Consider the following 23,145-nt stretch of genomic DNA (forward strand, 5'->3'; position numbering starts at 1 on the left):
TTTACATCTGGCATAAACCAAACACAAAATTCCACAAAAAGAACTTCATAACATACCTACGGTCAACATGGTGGTGGTAGTGTGATGGTGTGGGGATGCTTTGCTGCTTCAGGGCCTGGGCAACTTGCAATAATTGAGGGAAACATGAATTCTGCTCTCTACCAGAAAATCCTAAAGGAGAATGTCCGGTCTTCAGTCCGTAAACTGAAACTCAACCGCAACTGGATTATGCAGCAAGACAATCATCCAAAGCATAGGAGTAAATCCACCTCTGAATGACTCGAAAAAAAGCTAAATTAAAGTTTTGGAGTGGCCTAGTCAAAGTCTTGAGATGCTGTGGCAGGACCTTACATGGGCAGTTCCTGCTCGAAAACCCTCAACTGTGGCAGTTCTGCAAAGAAGAGTGGGCCAAAATTCCACTCCAGCGCTGTGAAAGACCGATCTCCAGTTATACGCGTTAGGTTGCAGTTATTGCTGCTAAAGGTGGTACAACCAGATTTTAAAGTTTAAGGGGGCAATTAGTTTTTCACATGGGTGATAGGTGTTGGATAACTTTTTTTTTTTTTTGCTTCAATAAAATTATTATTATTTACTATATTGCGTGTTTACTCAGGTTGACGTTGGGTTTTTTTTTGTAGATCTACAACTATTTATTATGAGATATACAGAGAAACTGAAGAAATAAGAATTGGACGAATACTTTTTCACAGCATTGTACTCTGAGATTAACACTTTTACTTTCATTTGATGATTTTTTTAATTGTGCAAAAGAGAAAAGGCCATACCAGTAAGATCCAGAACACATTTCACCTCATGTCAAGAATTACGTAAAAGACCTTCATGGGTATTCAAAGCAGGATGTGTTTCTAAGGTAATGTTATTTTGCAACTCATTCCCTTCCCAGGAAGCATAAAAAGAGAAAGCGGTTTTACCAAGCCCTGAATGTACTCTGGGAACATTAAAATAAAACTGAAAAGTAGATCTAGTACTATAATTGCTAATATGACAGGACAAAGGGCCGGAGATATAAATAGGTAATTTGCCTAACAACGTCTTGGCAATTAATTATAACGTGTGTGTTTTTTTTTTTTCCATTGGTATAAAGAGGACCATCCTAAAGATTCATATAATACGCAATGGTGAGTACGTGAACCTGTATTTGTTACAAAGCATAATGAGGCATGAATACCAGTCCCCACACCTAACCCTAAAAATGGCAGGATATATGAATATGCCTTTTGGAAACTCCTCAATGTCTTCCTGCCTTCACAAGTAACTAGTGTGTGAGAACGTGTGTGTGCATCCTGAGCTGCGACCGGCTGGCATCCCATCGAGAGTGTATTCCCACCTCGAGCCCAATTTCTCTCTAGTTGAGCGTGCAGATTCTGCAGCAAAAATGTTCTGGTTTTATTTCCTCCTGTAATGACTGGCATGTTGGACCATGATACGTTTATCATTCAACTTATTAAGCCATTTAACGTGTTTTGTAATACCACAAAACTGAGCTCGTGTGTAAATGAGAACGCCTCCATTTTAAGTGGAAAAATATGAATTTTCACAGGAGATCTTCTTCCCGCCCCAGGGCATGTGCGCATCACTAAAAGTTTCCCCTCATGCAAGGAACATTAGAAGAAAAGTCTCATTGCTCTCCCATCTAAGGACATACACGATATTTTCAGACTGGCAGCTGGCCGTACTGAAAAAAGGAAGTGTTTCTGAGTTAAGGATTGATATTTGATCCTCTTGTCTTCTTAATCAGACAGACGGGGGACACTGATGTGAGGCGACACAGAGCACGCTTCTGAAACAGCTTAAACATGTATTATTGAATAACTTTTGAGGCGCATACCATAATGGTTTAAAAAGTATGCACAGGAACTATTCTCCTCCACCATTCGGAATATATTTTAAACTTTTATTGTGTGTTTACTTTCTATGCTATGAGCTTGCAAGCCAATAAGGGGGCAGTCCACATGAGTGTGAAACATAAGAAAATTTGGTGGTAGCTGGGCATTACATAAAATAACAACCTGCATCAACCCCCCCCCAAATAAGCACACTGCACAGATGAAGAATAGTACGTGCATAAGGAATGCCAATTCTAGAGCTGACTATATTGTTCCTACCTTTGAGTAAAGGCAGTGGGGAAACTGGTGAACTTTAGGAGTTTGGCTCAAGCTGTGATTGGCATTTAGTTGTCATGGTAACTAACAGTAGTACCCAGCTGCTCATGTAATGCAAGCTCTTCACAAACTGGGTGACTTCTAAGCATAACCAAGATCTCGCCGTCTTCTTTTGAACCTTTGACAATATGATGTTAATTAGCTAAAGGTGTCATACGTGAAAGCGCTGCTTAGTAATGCTAAAATATGATTGCTTGATTGGCAGATGTTTGATTCCTAGCTGTGCCATGCATCATTCATGGGTTGAGATCTCTAAGGAGGGAAAGTGTGCGCAATGGAGCATGTGTTCTTTACTTAATAGTGTGAGTACAAGTAGTTAGATGGCAAGAATTTGTAGATGTTGCATACTTGGATTGTTCATATTGTTGAAATGGAGGCGTGATCTGTAACATGCCTCCAGGACATTACACCTCCACGCCAGCAGGGGTCCCTCTCTGGTAAATACTATAGATTTTCTTCCACACTCACAGATACCTGTTCACTTTATGGTATAGCAAAATACAAGCACATGATTCACAAACACTCTTTGTGAAGGCTTGCCGACTACCTAGTTTGTGTCCTGAGCCTTGTTATTTCTGACTGCATGACTGTGCTCTTTATATCTGCCTGTGTTTTGGAGGATTCCTTATCGTACTATTTTGACCTTGCTGTGTTGTAGAATTTTTTTTTGTTCTATACTTGCACGATTTTGGACTTTGAACTATGGATTATCGGGGCGCACGGTGGCGTAGTGGTTAGCACGTTCTCCTCACACCTCCAGGGTCGGGGGTTTCGATTCCCACCGTGGCCCTGTGTGTGGAGTTTGCATGTTCTCCCCGTGCTGCGGGGGTTTCCTCCGGGTACTCCGGTTTCCTCCCCCAGTCCAAACACATGCATGGTAGGCTGATTGGCGTCTCTAAAGTGTCCGTAGTGTATGAATGAATGGTGTGTGTGTGTGATTGTGATGCGATGGATTGGCACTCTGTCCAGGGTGTACCCCGCCTTGTACCCCATGCTCCCTGGGATAGACTCCAGGTTCCCCATGACCCTGAAGAGGATAAGCGGTACAGAAGATGGATGGATGGACTATGTTCTGGAATTGATCATTAACATGCTCAGAAGTCCTCAACACTCTCCTAAATCCACTCTATTACATGACCATTTACACATTTTCTCTCAGGTTTGTCAGAGTGGTAGCAACCGACTCTCTCACAAGGAACGTTTTACCATCTTTCTCCTTTCTTTGTTTTTTCCCCACTCCCTCGCTCCTTCTTCCCTTATCCGACAATAACTCTGCCCCACCCTTTCCCTACTCTTAACTCTGTGTGACTTTTCCTTCTCATGACCATATGAATGTCTTTATTGCCTACCCTCTGCTTTAAACTGTGCTCTAAAGGCTCTGCGGGCTTCCTCTTTGATTGGGTTACTAGAGGATAAAATTGGCTCCTAACAGTACCCCTACAGCCTGGAGGTGACCTAATCCAGCCAGACCCACTGGGTGGCAGGAGGCACCTCATCCTTTCTGCAATTTCATGCCTGCTTTGCACCTGCCACTTTCTCTTCTAACCCATCAACAGGCCTTGATAAAACAAATCCCGCTCTGGTCACTCTGGAGTCATCCACTCAAACCCACAAACATCCACTTGGAACTCGCCGGCCTTTAAAGCTAGAAAAACAAGACTGTTCGTTATTCATTTCAGGGCACAAAGAAGGAGACACTCGTCACTACATTCAGATCCTTGTTCTTTAGCAGCTGTATTCACAAAAGAGCTCCCAACTGACAATTTAAGAGAAAGGTGTGCTGGCCCTATAGCTTTATGGCTGATAATGTTCTTCACTCTGAGAGTAATTCACAAATCATGTTCAGACTGAAAGCATCTCTTTCACTGATAGGTTAGGGGAAGTCCAGGGGGGCTGTATTCACAAAGAGGGGTATAGTCATGAAGAATCTGATCACTAAGACGTCACTTAAGTGGCATTAAAAAGTAAGAGTTTATCAAAACAGCAAAACAATCATTCGCCTATAGGCTTTGTGTGCATCAATGCAGGATTTCTATTTTGATGTACGTTTAATTATAGAATCAATATGCACCTTCCTTATGTAACAGAACATGCAGAGTTTGCATGTTCTCCCCGTGCTGCGGGGGTTTCCTCCGGGTACTCCGGTTTCCTCCCCCAGTCCAAACACATGCATGGTAGTCTGATTGGCGTGTCTAAAGTGTCCGTAGTGTATGAATGGGTGTGTGAGTGTGTATGTGATTGTGCCCTGCCTTGTACCAGATGCTTCCTGGGATATGCTCCAGATTCCCCGTGGCCCAGTAGGATAAGTGGTATAGAAAATGGACGGATGGATTATTTTTTAATTGTGTGGATGGGTTTTCATTTATGATGTTTATAGCGAAGACCTCTACATCAGACAATCAAGGTCTATGTTCAGAAATAAAAAATGCTGTCCCCCATAGCAATGATTAAATTGTTAACGGTGTTGAGAGGGCACTTACTGTTTCCTTTGATGATATTGGTATTTAGTTTTTGTTGCATAACTTCAAATCCACTTAATTTTGTTCTGCCACAGCAGTTTCTTCCTTTCAGAATTACTGTTGTTTTCCCTTTCACTTATTTCCTTGCAAAGTCGTCACTTTGTGACATTGACCTCACGTGTGCAGCTTATAAATGGCCCCCCGCTATGTCATGTTTGTCCTCTTTCCTGCTACCATCTTGTTGAGGAAGTAGGTTCAAGACACTGACAATAGTGCTCCAATCTTTGATTTTCTTTTAATTATTATTATTATTAATCTGCCCTGTCGGAGGGAGTGTGTTGAGGCACATTTCTAAAATCGATTTATTTCACCATGATCGACTTTGCTGCTGAACACGACATGTGGTCTATTGTTTGTGCAGGCGTGTAGCAGAGTGGATGCTGCGGATGCAGCATATTTAATTTTGAAATCTTTTAAAAGGTCCACGAAGTTTTAACTCGTATGAATTCTTTGTCAACTTTCCCATTCTTTGTGTATTTCAGGGCAGGACAGCATGCCGTTTGTTCTGCCAAGCCCTGATGGCGTTGGACGATGGTCAACCCAGTGATCAATACCCATTTGCAACAGGCACTTATGGAGCCCTTTCCTAACTGCAGCATAATACCGATAGTGATACGCAGAGCTTGCCTCTCTGCTATATCTATTCATACTACTGTATATTCCTCACCATTCTCCGATACTGTGCGGCAGCTGAAAGGTGTGAAAATGAACAGCACATACAGCTGCACAGCCCTCTAGGAAGAAAAAGAGCTAAGCTCTTTTGCCATGTTGCAGCAGCAGGGACAAAAGCAGGCAGAAGATTCTGCTGAGCAGTCCCATGGAATACCATGAGTGCTTTTACTGTGTGTGAAGACAGATTTTGAAGCAGTATGGAACTCCAGGGAGCCGAGTACAGCCACCAGTACACGTTTGAGTTGCTGGGCTAGGCCATAATGTACCGATTTCATTTCATTGGTTGAAACGGCTGATGCAGAATCCCTAGGCGTAAGACCGATGCCTTTAGCAAAGACTGGTCACCTCATTAACAGTACAGGCTGATAAATCTGCAATGCATATGGCCCTATAGAAGATCTGCTATGCTGGTTTGTAAAGCATATGATACATTGGAAAGTGTACGCTGTACCATTAATACAACGGCATACTTAGTTGTCGAACGATGCAGTGGGCATAAAGATCTTACAGACAGCATTTCAAGCTATGGGAGTCATGACAACAAATCACTGGGTCTGTTAATGCAGAGGAGGAGAAGTGTGATTGGTGCACATGCCATTGTACCACTGCACATGCACTGTAAAGTGCTGTGAAAAACTATTTCCCCCATGCTAATTTCTTCTGTTTTTTTGAGTATCTCTCATACTAAATTGTTTCAGAAATTAAAACAAAATCTAAAAACAAAGGCTACCTGAGAAAACACGAAATAGTTTTTGAATGATAACGTTACTTATCGAAGCAAAAAAGTTGTCCAATACCAACTGGGCCTGTGTGAAAATGTATTTGCCCCCATAGTTACTACAGTAAGGGAAATAAATATTAGACATGTCTACATTTTTTTCAGTAAATATTTTTCCAATGAGGATATTCACATGAAATTTTCACCAGACATCAGTATTCTCTCAAGAAATCCGGAAATATAAAGAATTCACAACATTAAAGTCTATAAATGAAGTTGTGTGTAATAAAGTGGAATGACACAGGAAAAAAGTATTGAACACGCTAAGGAAAAGCAGTTCTCCAGATCATATTTCCAGATTTCTGGAGTTAATACTGATGTCTGGTGAAAATTTCATGTGAATCCACGCAATTCCATGCAACCAGACCTGATTACTACAAACCCTGTTCAATCAAATCAACACTTAAATAGAACTTTTTCAACAGTGTGAAGGTGGTTAAAAGGTCTTATCCAGTAACACACAGTGCCAAAGTTGAAAGAAATTCCAGAAATGATGAGGAAGAAGGTGATTGAAATACATCAGTCTGGGAAGGGGTACCAACCTATTTCAAAGGCTCTGGGACTCCCAAAAAACACCACAGTGAGAGCCGTTATCTCCAAATGGAAAAACAGCACAGTAGTGAACCTTCCCAGAAGTGTCCAACCTTCCAAAATTCCTCCAAGAGCACAGTGACGTCTCATCCAGCAAGTCACAAAAGACCCAAGAACATCATCAAAGGACCTACAGGCCTCTCTTGAATCAATAACAGTCAGTGTTCATGACTCCACTATCAGAAAGACACAGGGCAAAAATGGCCTCCATGGAAGAATGGTGAGGCAAAGCCACTGCTGACCCAGAAGAACGTTAAGGCTCATCTGAATTTTTCCAAAAGACACCTTGATGATCCTCAAACATTTTGGGAGAATGTTCTTCAGATTGATGAGTTGAAAGTGGAACTGTTTGGAAGACAGGTATCCCATTTCATCTGGCATAAACCAAACACAAAATTCCACAAAAAGAACATCATAGCTACGGTCAAGCATGGTGGTGGTAGTGTGATGGTGTGGGGATGCTTTGCTGCTTCAGGGCCTGGGCAACTTGCAATAATTGAGGGAAGCATGAATTCTGCTCTCTACCAGAAAATCCTAAAGGAGAATATCCGGTCTTCAGTCTGTAAACTGAAACTCAACCGCAACTGGATTATGCAACAAGTCAAAGATCCAAAGCATAAGAGTAAGTCCTAGAAGTAAGTGAAAGGCCGATTCTCTTTTACCGGAAGCGTTTGGTTGCAGTTATTGCTGCTAAAATGTGCCACAACTTCATTTTAAATTTAAGGGAACAATTAGTTTTTCACATGGGTTATGTGTGTCTGATAACTTTTTTTTTTGCTTCAATGAAATAAATAAAAACTGTATTGCATGTTTACTCAGGTTGCCTTTATGTTGTTCATGTTGTATTTCATTTGAATATCTAAAACTATAAGAAATCAGTCTTGGGCAAATACTTTTTCACAGCACTGTACATTGTTCACAGATTTTTGGCAAAAACAGGCTCAGGAAACATAAAATGATTGCCTCCTTCAGTCTGCGACAAGAAAGAAAAAAAAACAACAACGACATGGAGTTCATTATCTATTTTTGCCATATTTTACTGACTGAATGTCACATCAGTCCAACCCATGTGCTTTATGGTGACTTTCAGTGATCCATCCCCAATAGATTCTCAAGAGTATCAACACATTACGTATTTTTTTTTAAATCCTTGACAGAGAGTAGTACCAGAAAGCTGGGTAATTCTTATTCTCCATAAGGAACACTATCACACTTTAGTGGTGTGTGAAATAGTGCTGCCTATTATGCACATCTTTGATTTCACAGCTTTTGTTACAAGAGCATTTTTATTACAAAAAAGATAAATAAATAAAAAATCATAGGTCTGCTCATGCTCAAGCATTTTACAAGCCGGTGTTTGCTGACAGACCATTTCTTGCATATTTGTGAACAATTTCTCATTAGAGGTAAGTACATAGTGAACAAAGAACACTTTCAACATGGTTTCAGGGGTTTTGTAGAACAGAAGAGTTCCACGTACTCGCGAAGGTGCAAAATTATCATGGAACAAAAAGGGGAGACGAACAAGAGAAATGCATATATTCAAATGGTTTTTTTTTTGGGGGGGGGGGGGTTTCCCCTTCATATTTTCTTACATTTATTCATTTGGCACATGCTTTACTCGATCAAACAGACAGAATCCAGTCTAAAAATAGAGGTGAGAAAAGACAGCAAACCAAGTGCTAAATGTTTCCACAACCTCGAAACAAGTGTGAAATAGTGATATAAATTGAACCTCGAAATAGTCAGACTATGAAAAAGTTATTTAACCATGCATGGGTCATCAACCACCTCAACAGCACAGAAAGAGAACACAGATAAAGAGCACAAACATAGACGCACACAGACACAGTGTGCAGAGCAGGGTGATTGTTTTTTTCCCTTTCAGACAGGACCAAAAATGTAAAGCACATACCAGAGTAAGTTGCACATGGAATTAGAATGATATATTATATTGTACTCAATCACAGCCCATTGCTAATCCTTAATGATAATTTAATACATGCTGTTTCTACGTTTAGGAAGATGATGCTGTGATCAAACTAAAAATGTCATGTGTAACGGCATTACTTGGATAAAAACGTGAATGCCTGTTTTTGCAAAAAGAAAAACAGCTTGTGCCAGTCTAACATGCGGCCCATATACAACTCCCAACCTTCCCAACACACACACGCACACACCCCTGGTCTGAATAATAATACTGTTACAATTTATGCATGTATACACACATAACACAGTGTCTTGCTGCATAAATGTTCATCCCCCTTGAACGTTTCCATCCGTAAATGTGTTCTGGCACATACAGTTCCCATCAGTGCTGATTTATATGATCTGAATATAAATACGCCTGTTCCTGGAAGAGCCTAGAATTGGCTAGATAAAATCAAACCCATTACCGTAAAGGTCTAGGAGCTATCAAAACAAATCCAGGACAAAGTTAATAAAGTATCAATCAGGGTTTGGTTATAATTATTCTCTCTCAAACTTTGAATATCCTGTTGAGAATCATTCAGTGCATTAGTGAAAAATGGGAAAGAACAGGGAACAATTGTGACACTGCCTAGAGGGGGTCCACCAAAAGCCAGTGGCCGGGACTGGGAGTCTCCACATTGGGTTTTTTTTTTTTGGCAAACTTCAAACAAGACTTCATATGGATCACCAATCTTCCATAAAACCTAGCTTCGTGGAGTGTTCTGGGAACGGTCGTCCAGTGTACAGCTTCTCCCGTCCGAGCTGTGGTTCTCTCCAAATGCTTCAGAGTTAACCTTGCTCTTTTGGTTCTTCTCTGACCAATCCTGCATTCCACTAAAAGATCATAACTCATCATTTCCAACCTCTAATTGGGGGGGGGGAGATGCCCCTTCAACTTGGAATATCTCACTCGAGAACTCAGGTTGATCTCCTCAGCCCCGAGGTGACATCACATCAACATGGCTGCTCACAGCATCAATAGTAAACAAGGTAGCACATCAGTCAGCAAATCGGCCGCATACAATCATGTAATTGTTCTAATAATTCTGACCTTCCACTTCTGAGGTAAGTTGAATGCATCAAAATACCCTCCTTATCTGGTCACTGACTTTTAGTAGACAGCCTCCTCTAGTGCCTCAGAGTCATGGGTGTTCCATATTTAACCATTTTTTAAAAATGAATAACAGTTTCAATGGTACACTGCAGGATGTTCAATGCCTGGGATATTTTTCATAATCCCTGACTTTTACAGAACTGTGATTTGTTTGGATATATATATATATCTTTGATGCTGTTTGTTCACTGAAGAGAAAAAAAAAAGGATTTGTTGATCTACATATTTAAATTAAGGGCGGAATTTACATTTAAGTAAAACATGCAAGTTCAACAAAAAGTAAATAGGTAAATAATGGCAGACTGACGTTACACAGAAATATGTACTACATTTACAATAACATGGACATTATATCGGGAGGTGGTAGTTCAGTGGTTAAGATGCTGGACTTACGACCGGAAGTTTGTGGGGTCAAATCCCAGCACTGCCAAAAGGCTGGTTGAAAAGAAAACAACCAATACTACTCAAAGTTACACAGAAACAAAGTGTATCCAGAGCGGGTAAGATAGATCTGGATGGCATCTCAACCTGGCCATACCATCTTCATGGACACATCAGGATCCACAGTGACCCTGACTGTGATTAAACAATAAGAGTTAAGATTAATATATCAATGAACAAATGAGAATATTAAAGCTTTTTTTTCCACCGTAGGCCTAGACAAATAAGCCACTATTTGCATCTCCCACTCACCCACACCCGCTCCAGGTGGGAGCTGCAACATGAACACCAAATCCTTTGTCCCAAGCAAGACCCCCATCCAAAAAACCCCAAGAAATTCCTTAAAAGCTCACAAACCCGTACCATCATCTCTTTACACACATAATCTCTCATCACAAGCATACACCTAAACACAAACAAGCAAGAAGATTGCAAGGGGTAATTAGCATGATCACATTTATGTAATCCAATTGCCTCCTAGTATTGCTTTAATTTGTCCCAAAACACACACACACACACACACACAAACACACACACAAATATTCAATAATACTGGTGTCACACATACTTGCTCCTGACCAAGAAGCTGAAATAATTAGGCTGAAATAAAGCAAAGCAAGCTTTAAAACAACACCAGGGGAAATCTCCACTTATACACACACACACACACACACACACACACACACGTACTCATACACACACAAAAAAAACCCCGGTTAGCCAATTTGACAAAACCTGCGTTGGTGCTACAATCCACAAACACATAGCATTACCCAATTTCATGTCTCCCCCTAACACACTCCCAGCTCCTTGTTTGTGTATTGGAGAGGAGAAAAGAAAAGCTTCACTGAGCTGGGTTGAACAGAGAGCCTCCTTTTCCGCAGCGGCTAAAGGGAAAATTTTTATTGTGCGTTCAATTAACAAACATAACAAGCTCTTTCACTGGCACTGAGGACTACAATTATGGCCCGCAACGCACCACCATCACGAGTGGTGGTTCGATCGTTTGCAAAGGGAAGAGGCTCATTTATGCTCTTTAAAGATGGCTGACGATGTGAGCTGTAAATTTCATCCTTACGTATTAGCACAGTTGTTCCGCATGCATCCAATATCTCCAGCATCTACGGAATATACTGTGGAATTATATTGTATAGAAAAGCAAGTACTGTACTTTTTTTCCCTCATAAAAATACACAGTTCCTGGTATTTACTAAGTAACTTAGGACGTGCATCCAGACGTGATCAACAACGGGGTATCCATTTTTGCGTGTTTACCTATATTATTACCAGAATCTACAAATGAATCAATACAGCACTTGACTATAGATGATAAATACCACACTGTAAGCAAATTCACTCATACATTCCCACAGAAGGACTAATTCAGTTCATCCATTATCAAAATCCAGAACACGTACGAACATCAGTGTTAAACCGCTGGGGGTTTTATTTATTTATTTATTTATTTTTTAAGAGGAAAAACCATTTTCTCTACAACTTACACAACCTCACACCCCCTTCCTCTGCTGTTGAATAGCTGTGGCTGCTGGTCTTATCACAGTGCTGCACAAACTGACCAATCCGCTAAGCCAGACATATACAGTACACCACTACCCCAGAGTCTTGCACTGTGTTTATCAGGAACGAGGCAGTCCAGCACAGGTAGCTGGGGGTGGGAAGGACTAGGAAGGTGGAAAGGAAGCATTGTAGTATTCATTGTCGTGACTAACTCTGAAACTATTAATATTAAACATCTGATGTCTTAGATAAAGATGCCACAATAATTGAATTAACACTAAATACTGAACACAATGATTCTGTCAATCTTTCACTCTGTCTCAATCTCTCTCTCCCACAGTTTATTTCCGCAGATCTTCCTTCATCTGTCTTATGATGTCTGAAATGAGGATGTTTGTTGGCCACTGTAATTTAATCCTTAAGCCTTATACAGGCAGCACCTATTCTCTCTGGCTTTCTCTCTCAGTCTCTTTCCTTTTTGTTGTAGCTTTTTTTCCCCCCTAACATTCGCTCTTTCCCCTCTATCATTATCTGCCTATGAGGGCAGGGGGAGGGGTAACAGGGTAAAGATGGAAAAAGCAGACTTGGGGGAAAATGGCACATGCTGATAAGTGAGGTGAGTCGGCCAGCTGGGTTCCGAGGACTGAAACACCACTGTGATTATCACACCACCGGTATTAATCTCCCCTAATGTCAGCTTTATCAATTACCACTGTTCAAGTCCAGGCTGAAACACACAGCAAGCATATTCACGTTTCAGATATCGTATTTAATTAGAAACTACAACCTTAATTCCAAAAAAGTTGGGATGCTGTGTAAACTGTAAATAAATATTCAGTACACCACCAGCGTCCCAAGTTTTTTGGAACTGAACTAGGTATAGATATTTTAATAAATACACATTGCTGAACACGGAGAAGATTTCAATTACACTGAACACCAGAATTAATGATACTACTGTACATCACAACCACTTATTTGTATCATTGATGCAATGGGGATGTTTAGGGAAAGTGTTGTTGGGTGATGATTGAAATGGTTGTTAAAACACTAAATCGGTGTTCTCCAGATTTGCGCCTATGGTCTGAATTAACGAAGGTGGTCCACAGGCACAAACCTGTATAAAGGAATTTGAGATATTGTGCATAGACCTGATCCGAGATCCCTACATGCCGTACATGTCTCCGACCCTAAACTTTAAAGGAGGATGATTCTATCTACGGGACGCGTCACCATTACATTGACGCAGTCCAGGAAAATCCATCTGCGGTCGCTAGAGCTGAAATGACCCAACGAAAGACGTTAATACCATGAGATTTAGCGGACAAAACAGAAGTGACTGATCAGCCGAGGCGAGAGATGATGTCGAGGCTCGGTTTTGTGAAATAACGCAGTAATCTTCACCTCAGGTGATCAGACAGATGCTGACAATCTAAGTGATGACACATTTCCCGTTGTAAACTTATAATCCTACACAATTTGGCAGCAATGTTGTGTTTAGATTAGTAGATCGGGTTGTAACTGTAGAGGTAGGTGGGGCAATCTCCCAAGGGAATTAAATCTTTAAATGTGAATTTTTTCCCCACTTTTGCGCTAGACAGATTATAAAACGGTTGGTACCAGATGGGCTGGTTTGAGTGTTTCAGAAACTGTTGATCTCACAGGATTTTCAAACATGACAGACTCTAGAGTTGACACGGAATGGTGCGGAAAATGAAAAACATTGAGTGAGCGACAGTTCCATGGGTGGGAACGCCTTGTTGATTAGAGAGGTCAGAGGAAAATGGCCATGTTGGTTCGAGCTGCCAGGAGGGATATAGTAACTCAAATAATCACGCATTACAACCGTGGTGAGCAAAAAAGCATCTCAGCATGCACAAGACATCAGACCTTGAGGTGGATGGGCTACAACAGCAGAAAACCACATCAGATTCTACGCCTGTCGGCCAGGAACAGGACTCTGAGGCTATCATGGGCACAGACCCAGCAGAATCCTGGTCTTTTTCCAGCCTTCAACTATCAAGTTTTGGTCTCAGATTCCTCAAAAAAAAAAACCAGAGGTTAAAGCCAAAGCTTTACAAGGGCATTTAGATGATTTATGAGTCGACATAAATCATCAGGGTGGCATATTTGTCATCGGACACGAGAGTTGTTATATGATACGAGTTCTCATATTAAACAGTTGTTAATAATGGATAGGACACGATACCACTCGCATAATACATAAAGGTGCATTGCTGTATTTACATACTATATTTATACTGCTAGACTTCCTACAGCTAAAACATTCATCGTATTCAATGTAGAGAATGATAGCGCAAATGATATCTAATCAAATTCACATAAGTGAGAACATAATAACATGATCAATCATGTTCATTATAAGAAACATTAGCCCAGTGATATACTGACCAAGAAACTGTTGAAAAGGTCAAAACTGGAAAAGAGTGGCATATCTATCTCTCTCTCTCTCACACACACACACTCACTGCATTAAATGGTTTTGGCAGCACAGTGAGAAAAGATTAGCACACTGTTAAACTCACAATCTCAACAGAGTTGAGATGAAGGCTAATAGATACACATACACAAGCGCGCTCTCGCTCTCTCTCTCTCTCTCTCTCTCTCTCTCTCTCTCTCTCTCTCTCCATCTAAATAACAACGTTGGAGCAATTTTGCGAGTAACATTAATAGAGGCAGCTTCTAACCCCACTGCTTCCCATTTTAAATAAGGCATCATATTTCTTTACGAGATATATTCTTACCCTGGGTTTAGGGTGAAATATAAACCGCTGGAGTTGGTGAAATATAAAACTGATTTTTCATGACTTAAATATAAAAACGTAGGGCCCCAATTCAGAGTTGAGTTATGCACGCATACTGAGGAATTGATACCAAAATTACATACACTAGTATTCAGAACTCAAACATAACTACAGACTAAAGCAATACTTTAGTCCACATTTTGTTTCCCCTGATTTTTTAGGGGTTAAAACCAAGTGCTTGGTTTATAGACTGTCTCAGACGCCTATTGAAAAAAGATTTGCTACACATAAATGATTTTAATAAACCCTCCCCGCAAAAAAAAAAAAAAAAAATCAAATTAAGCAGCTGTTTCCCAGTGTAAATATTGCTGTAACTCTTCGACTCAAGGAGAAATTGGGTTACATTACATGATATTGCATACTCTTTTTCTTGCTGCAATCATTTAGTGGATGAGCAGCGCTAAATAACCCAAGCTCTTAACCTCTACTTAGCCAAAACTGTGATACAAGTTAAGCAAGAGGTTTGAAATACAAATCAGAGAAAGGAAAAGAGAATACCTGCACACTGGAGTCGATCAGCCCGAGTTTAATAACAGCAGTGACACGTTGACCTTTTCTAGGTCTTCATCAGTGAGAAGTTAAAGGGGTGTACGTATCAGCCTTTCCCGTGTTGTAATGCTGGCATGGCAGAACGCAGTCTGCATGCTCGTAGGCAGTAAAGACTGCTGTTCTGCTGAATGGGTTCCTCAAATGTAGTGCAACTGTGCTTGTGTAATCAACACAATACATCCAGACATGTGCTGCCGAAGATGAGAAACTAAGCTAATTTAGTGAGCTACACACGATTGTCGAGCCACACGCGATTTTATGGAGATACTAGAGATTCTGATCCTCTCTGCTCTACGGACCTGCCTGATCCGTTTCGGATGTCCTGCCTCTGGATGGAGCTCTCGTCTACTCCAATTCCAGACTGCTGGACTACGGCTGCTTCTAAATCCAAACAGACTTCATATAAATCCATAATGAACTTTTTCACACTAACTGTTGTTACCCAGATGAGGACGGGTTCCCTTCTGAGTCGGGTTCCTCTCAAGGTTCTTCCTCTTAAAACATCTTAGGGAGTTTTTCCTTGCCACCGTCGCCACTCAGTGGCTTGCTCAGTTGGGATAAATTCACACCTTTAATATCCGTATACCGTGTCGATATTTCTGTAAAGCTGCTTTGAGACAATGTCTATTGTAAAAAGCGCTATACAGATAAAACTGAATTGCGCTATTATGACTTGTTCTTAATAAATGTCATAACAGTTGTCCAAATTTCTTGCCCGTCATAGACTATTTTCAGTAGAAGCTTCTGAATATTCATCTCCCCATCCCATTGAAAGAAGCATGTCCTCCTCAAAGCTACTACCCCAACTGATGCATGACCTTTTGAACCGTCTCTCAGTAATCGAAAGTCGGTTAGAAAGTATTGTTTTTAGACAAAAATAACGCAGCACTATTGTTTAATTTCAACTGGGTGCTCAAATTAATTTATTACGGTCTAACCGACTTAAAACAAAAATCCAGCAAAAACAGACTCTCACTCCAATAATGAATTAATCAAAACGTTCAGAGAGTTACAAAAGCTGCATTTAATAAGACATGAAGCTGCCAAAAACATTTGCATTTAGTTTTAACACTGAAGAGGAAGATATAGAACAGCAAATGAAATTCCAAGTAGAATCCTATTGGCATAAGTGAATTTTACAACAACATGCATTCTCTCTATTTATCAGTATCTTGTGTTGATTTATGTCTAATAGAGCTTTTTTTTTTTTAAATTGCAATTCGTATCCTTAAATATAGCAGAATAAAAATGAACTATTTGCACAACCGAATCACACGGCATTTCATAATATTGCACAACACCCTTCTGCATCTCATTTACTCTAAATCATATCGGAATGAATCGTCAGCTGCTTTAAATACAACCCTCAGATAACCCCCGATCACGTACCGAGATGCGAGACGAGATCTTATCACCTCAGATGGAGACAGACACACCTGACACCATGGTCTCATTGGCAATGAGAACAAATAAAGCAGTCATCAGGAATCTGTGTATACACTCTGCCTGAGACACATTTGCACAAACACAAAAACCTGGCACAATCAACTGAATCTGTAATAGTATTCTCTCTTTCACGGTCTCATTTCCACCTGAAGACACGCTCACATAAAGTCCACAAGGGCCCCAGTGACAGAGAGAGTTTAATACTATTAGTGATGAGGTCAGGCAGAGAGCAGAGGCGGGTTAATTGGGAGGCGTTGGCCGAATCTCTGGTTGAATTACGATTACTAAATCTTCAAGTGCTCATAAAGAGAGCCTACAAGGATAAATGCAGGAGACGGCATACATGTGGAGTTTGCAGAGACATAGATTAGCCAAGGGTCCAAGACTACATCTAACAATTATTCACAATACAGATTCTACTCCGACTATGGACATGGTAAATGAGATGCAGTATACTGCGTGACAAACAAAAAGGAAAGCATCTGTGGTCAATGGAAAGTACAGATTTGGGTAGAGTAGCTAAGAATTTTAGAAGTAAAACTACTTAAAAAAATTATTACTCAACTAACAGTAATAATGTTAATAATGACTTGAGTAAGAGTATTAAAAGTATCCAATGAGAAGACTACTCAAGTAGCGAGTTACTAGTTACTTCGGATCGGATTAAAATGAAGGAAAAAGCCGGAATCTCAGACTACATGGAGAAGTGTAAGTCACGCCTCTCCTTGAACGTCTGTCTGCTCTGTTTATATGATATAAAACCTGGGTTCAAGATGAAGCAGTATATCCCAGTCCTGTGATGGGTACAATAACACAGAACATTTTTAACACAACTTCTCACACATACCCCCAAAAAAACAAACATTTGTTTTGCAAGAATGCGAATGTAATCACAAAGTGAAATTAAAATTCATCAAATAAGGAAAAAAACAATTTCTTGAGATAATTTGCTGACAATAATTCCTAGAATGACATTCCTGCTAATCCTGCTCATACTCTCTCTCTCTCACACACACACTCTCAAACACCTCACTAACCTCCCCAAAGGTTTTTTTTTTTTTTCCCCTTCTTTCTTTCCAAATTCACATAACTGAACATCTGCTACATGTCTACTACCGATCTGATGTCTTGACACCTACCAGCTGTGAAGGAAACATTAGGGTAGGACGAGATCAAACATCAGGAGAATGTTGCTGGAACATGTGCGGCAGTGTTTCTCTAAGTGCAGCATCTGGTGGGGAAAAAAGGTGAGGTCATTCAGGGAAAAGAGTGAGAGAAAGGAAATTAGAAAGCTGCGGAAGAACAGAAAGGTAACACTGCCCCAAACATCCAAGTAACGCATGTACAATGCAAACGTACAAAACAATAACGTCTCCTGATATGATATGCTGGTATGTGTAGCCCATGGTTTTGAAGAATTCACTCCTTCGAATGTAGTGGGCGTGAAGAGGTTCCTGAAAACATCATAATGATCATAATGTGCAGCCTTTTATCACCGAGCCATTCATTCGTCACTTATAGCTGAACATTTAACAAACAATAAGTTACGGTTGTTATAGAACTAAGCCAGTTGTGCAGTACAGTTTGAGTATGACCTACCAGATACCGACAGAAACACACTAGCGTCTGTATCGATAATGTATTGTATATACTGTAACTATAATGTGTATGGTATAAAACATCACAGGGTGCGCTGTTTTAGGAAAAGAGTCGATGAGAGGGTGGTGTGATGCAAAGTACATCCTGTAGTGTTTTCTCTCTCTTATAAACACAGCAATTTGCAAACAATTCAACAATTAACATGGTATTAACATAATTCAACATAGTAATGAACAACGCTTCCTACCTTTTAATCATATACACACTGGAAAACACACTGGATGAGTTCATTTAACTCAAAAAAAAAAAAATTTGAGGAAACGAATTACTTCAAAAAAATTTTAAGTTGATAAATCAATTTCTTTAAGCCAAATGCACTTAAATACAACACGTCTGAGTTGAATTTGTGTTATATTTAAGTGTATTTGGCTTAAAGAAATTGATTTATCAACTTAAAAATTTTGAGGTAATTAGATTCCTCGATTTTTATTTATTCATTTATTTATTTATTTTTGAGTTAAATGAACTTATCTGGTTTTACAGTGCAGTATAGTTATGAAATGTCTGAGAGACAAGTTAGTTCCTGTTATCATTTATGTTATAAGAGCCATAAACAGTCTTTCCTTCTTCCGCCTCTGTTTTTCTCTCTTGAACTTAATAATTAATAGAAAATAACACAGCTTGTCACGTTAGCCAGAGACCACAAAATCCTCTGTCGTGGAAAAAGTACTGACCCGTTGCATAAATGTTTAATAAACATACTAAAAGAAAGCATCACTATAATAACAATTTTATGTTTGGGTTTTTTTTTTTTTTTGTTAAATAATACAAAATTTTAATCTATGTATTATTAGGCATAGATTATGTGTTGTCCCTATGAATGAGAAGTGACTAGAAACAATGACACATTCGAAGGAGCATATTAATATAAACCTGTAGTCTGAATTCCAGTCCACACTACTCCGAGAACTTTTTCATCGAAAATGATTCGGCACTTTCTGATCGATGTGATGTCAAAAGTGACCTTAGCGTCGTGTTGTTGCAGTGACCTAACGTTCTGTAAACTATAGCGTTTCCATTCCAGAAAATATTGTCCGTAAGCATACGTTCACATTTTCCTACACTCGTAAAAACCAAGACATCTGAAGAAACACATCCATACACACTTACTTATTTAGACATTCACAACATATTCTTCAAACACCTGAATAAAAGTCCCCCTCCCCTATCAGAACCTGGCGACAGCAGCACATGTATAATTGCATTGTGCAACAGTGCGCACCTTAGAGGAAATAATTACCACCATAAAAAGAGCAATTACTATGCTGGCAGGGAACAGCGGTGGATTTTAATGTGATTGCCAGTGTCAGCGGCACACACGCGACTGTTTGTTTATTTGTCGTCAGACTTGACAGCAAAAACTATATCTCTAAGTAGATACATGGTGTCTTATAGGCAATAAGTTGAGACCCTGACATCATTCCATCTCGCATTATAGGGTAGCAATTCCATACATGTGTAACTCAGGGAGTCAGAATAAGGATCCATATGCACAAGGTTTATAAATACAAAACTCAAGGTCAGAACAGGCAAGGGCGTTACCAGAAATAACACTAGAAATGCAGACAAATCCGAAAACATATCAAAAGGCATAGGCACGAGGCAAGGCAGGGTCAAAAATACCAAAAATCAAAATGTACATAAAAACAAAGGGCCTAGGCAAAATAATCAATGTAATGCAAGGTCATACACAAAGCATCTATTCAAGAAAACCTGGCTTAAAACTCATACGATTGTCTTACAAACTGTAAGGCTTGGCATCAAAGGTCAAGTCCAGGTGCTTAAAAAGCAGTTCAGCAGGAAATAAGGAAAAACAACAGAATTTTTTTTTTGATGGAAGGTGTCCTCTGGAGGTCTGGATGAGAAAGGTCCAGGCTAGATGTTACAGAATCGAGGACGGGCAGCTCCTAAGGCCAAACTCTTTCTCCAGGAGGGTCTTCCTCTGGGTGGTTCTTGGTGGAAGTCAGTGCCATGATAAGTGACAGGTCAAGAATGTCTTTAGCTGGGACCCAGGAATGTTCCTCACGTTCAGAGCCAAGAGGTTACCGCACTACTTTAGGGTCGAGGAGCATCTTGACTAAGTGTGCAGGCATGCCCTCGATCTTCAATGGGGGAGGTGGTTCAGCCGCACTCAACTGGCAGGATGGTACAAATAAACATGTTTGAGTAGAGATATGTGAAAGGTGGGGGCTATGTTATACTGTGGTGGCAATACAAGTTTATAATGATACAGAGTTTACTTGTTTTATTACTCTGAATGGAACAATGAACTATGGATTTAACTTTTGAAGTGTCAGTCTCAGATGGAGGTCTTGAGTGGACAGCCAAACCATCTGTTCTGGTTGTAGAGGCTGGTGTGGGTGTCACTGCTGGGATGCTAGTCTCTTTTGGCACTGAATGACTCTCTGAAGACATTCAATGCCTCCTAGGTGTGTTCGCGCCAGCTCATCCAATCATCCACAGCAGGCACACTGGAAAATTCTCCAGACAACAGGAAGAGTGGAGGTTGGTACCCCCAGTACTCACTGGAATGGGGTGAGGCCCGTGAATGAGGGAGTTCTCGGCATATTCGGCCCAGGGAAGGTACCCACTACAGCCCTGTTGACAGTTTTGGCAGTAGGCTCTCAGGAACCTATAGAGCTCCTGATTCAGTCTGTCTGTCTGGCCATTAGACTGCTGGTGATAACCTGAGGAGAGACTGATATTGATATTAAGTCTTTTGCAAAAGCTTTTCTATACCTGGGGTGTGAATTGGACACCTTGGTCTAAAACCCTATCCTCTGGGAGATCATAGAGCTTGAAGACTTCTCAGAAGAGGATTTCAGTGTTTCAAGAGCCATGGGTAGTTTAGTTTTTGAGACGAGTCTAGCAGGCATTGGAGAAGCTGTTGATGATGGTAAGTACAGTGGTGTGTTTGGGGCAAATCATTGATGAAGTCTATGGCTACGTGTTGTTGTGGGATAGAGAGAGGTTGCAGAAAGCCTGTGGGTAGTTCTCATGAGGTTTGAGCACACACACAACAGTCAGTGACCTACCTTTCAATGTCCCGTTTCAATGTTTCCCACCGGAATTTGCTCTCCACCATTTTTTGTGTTCTCACGATACCCGGGTGCACAGAGCTAAGGGAGGTGTGCACCCAGCACACCACTTCATCCCACATGGCTTGAGGTACACAGACACAAGTGGCTGGGCATAGTGGACTTGCAGGATCATCCTGCTGAGCTCACTGCATCTTCATAATTTCCCACTGAACTGGGGCAGTAAAGCAGGACTCTGAACTAGATTTGGTGTGAGAATTCTCAAAGATTCGAGAAAGAGCATGTACATTACTTTCTTGGAACCAGGTCGATATGTGAGCATCGAAATTGAAATGGGTAAAGTATAATGTCCACCTGTCTTGGTGTGGGATCAGTCTCTTGACTGACTTGACATACTCAAGGTTCTTATCATGATGATGAATGATGAACATTTTGCTCTCCAGCCAGTGTTACCACTCTTCTAATGCTGCTTTGATTGCCAACCACTCCCCGTTCCTCACATCATAGTTTCTCGCAGCAGGTGTGAGTTTTCTGGAGAAAAAGGCACATGGATAAGTTTTGCTGGTCTACCTTGTTGCTGAGATAAAATGGTTTCGACTCCACTCTCAGAGGCATCCAATTCCACACTGAACTACAGATCAGTAACTGAGTGGTGCGGAACGGGGGCGGAAGTGAATTTCTGTTTCAGTGTCGAACACTCTCAGGGTATCTCGATTCCATTTTAGACTCCTGGGTTTTCCGCTGAGGAATGAGGTCAATGGGGCCACAACTTTGCTGAATCCCCTGAGAAACCTTCTAAAAAAGTTTGCAAACCCAAGGAAGTGTTGCTCTGGTCCATCTCCACTCCTCTTTCATCCAGGATGTACTTAACAGATAATACAAAACTCAAGGTCAGAACAGGCAAAGTTGTTACCAGAAGAGGGGGGGGGATCACACACACACACACACACACACACACACACACACACACAAGAAATGCAGACAAATCCAAAATGATATCAAAGACGTAGCAGCAAGGCAAGGCATGGTCGACGTAGCCACACGGCAAAAATCCGACGTGCATCAAAACTAAGGAGCTAGGCAACTGCAAAGACGAAAAAGAATCTATCCAAGAAAACATGACTCAGAACTCACAAGATTGGGTGGCAAATTATAAGGCTTCACATCGAAACTCATGTCTATGTGCTGTCAACAGCAGTTCAACAGGAAATGAGAAAAACAACAGGAGAAAGGATTCAAAATGCAGTGGAGGGTGCCCTCTGGCAGTCTGGAGGGGAAAAGTCCAGGGTAGATGTTACATCAGCTGGGATTCCATTTCATGAGGAATGCGTGTCTAATGTGAACTGTTTTGCACTTAAAACACAACTTATATAGTTTATTTCATCTCAGTACCATCCCTATTCTTTGTTAATTTTTTCCTTAACTTGACATTTTGTAAGACTTCAACGCAAAGCACAAAACAAGTGTTGTATTTGTTATTGCATGACAATCACAATGTAAATCCACATCCACAAGATGTCTGTCGTTTGGTGCATGTTGTTACTATTATTATTATTATTATCATCACTACTACTATTATTATTATTACTACATTTAATCACCTAGACTAGCAGAGTGGCAATAACAAGCTAGTGGTTCATATCTATTATCAGTAGAAATGCTTATTTCATCTCATCGGTTTTGTGTCTTCCCATCTAATCTAATTGGAAATTGAAGAGAGTCGTCTAAACGACATGAGTTTCCATGATTTGCATAATGACTGTGAGCCAATCAAAAGAGGCAGTGAAAACTGCACGCCCAGAGCTTGCACATGCATCCCATTAAACAAGCTGCTTATTTTC

At 40.5% G+C, this 23,145-nt stretch overlaps 1 protein-coding gene across 2 annotated transcripts in view; it reads right to left on the reverse strand.

The window, feature by feature from the left end:
• The window catches only part of cacna2d2a (calcium channel, voltage-dependent, alpha 2/delta subunit 2a), a 337,274-nt gene that overhangs the window by 277,711 nt on the left and 36,418 nt on the right, over positions 1-23,145 (reverse strand). The gene's annotated exons all lie outside the window — the stretch shown is intronic.

Source organism: Ictalurus punctatus, chromosome 11 (assembly GCF_001660625.3).
Source record: "Ictalurus punctatus breed USDA103 chromosome 11, Coco_2.0, whole genome shotgun sequence".
NCBI lineage: Eukaryota > Metazoa > Chordata > Actinopteri > Siluriformes > Ictaluridae > Ictalurus > Ictalurus punctatus.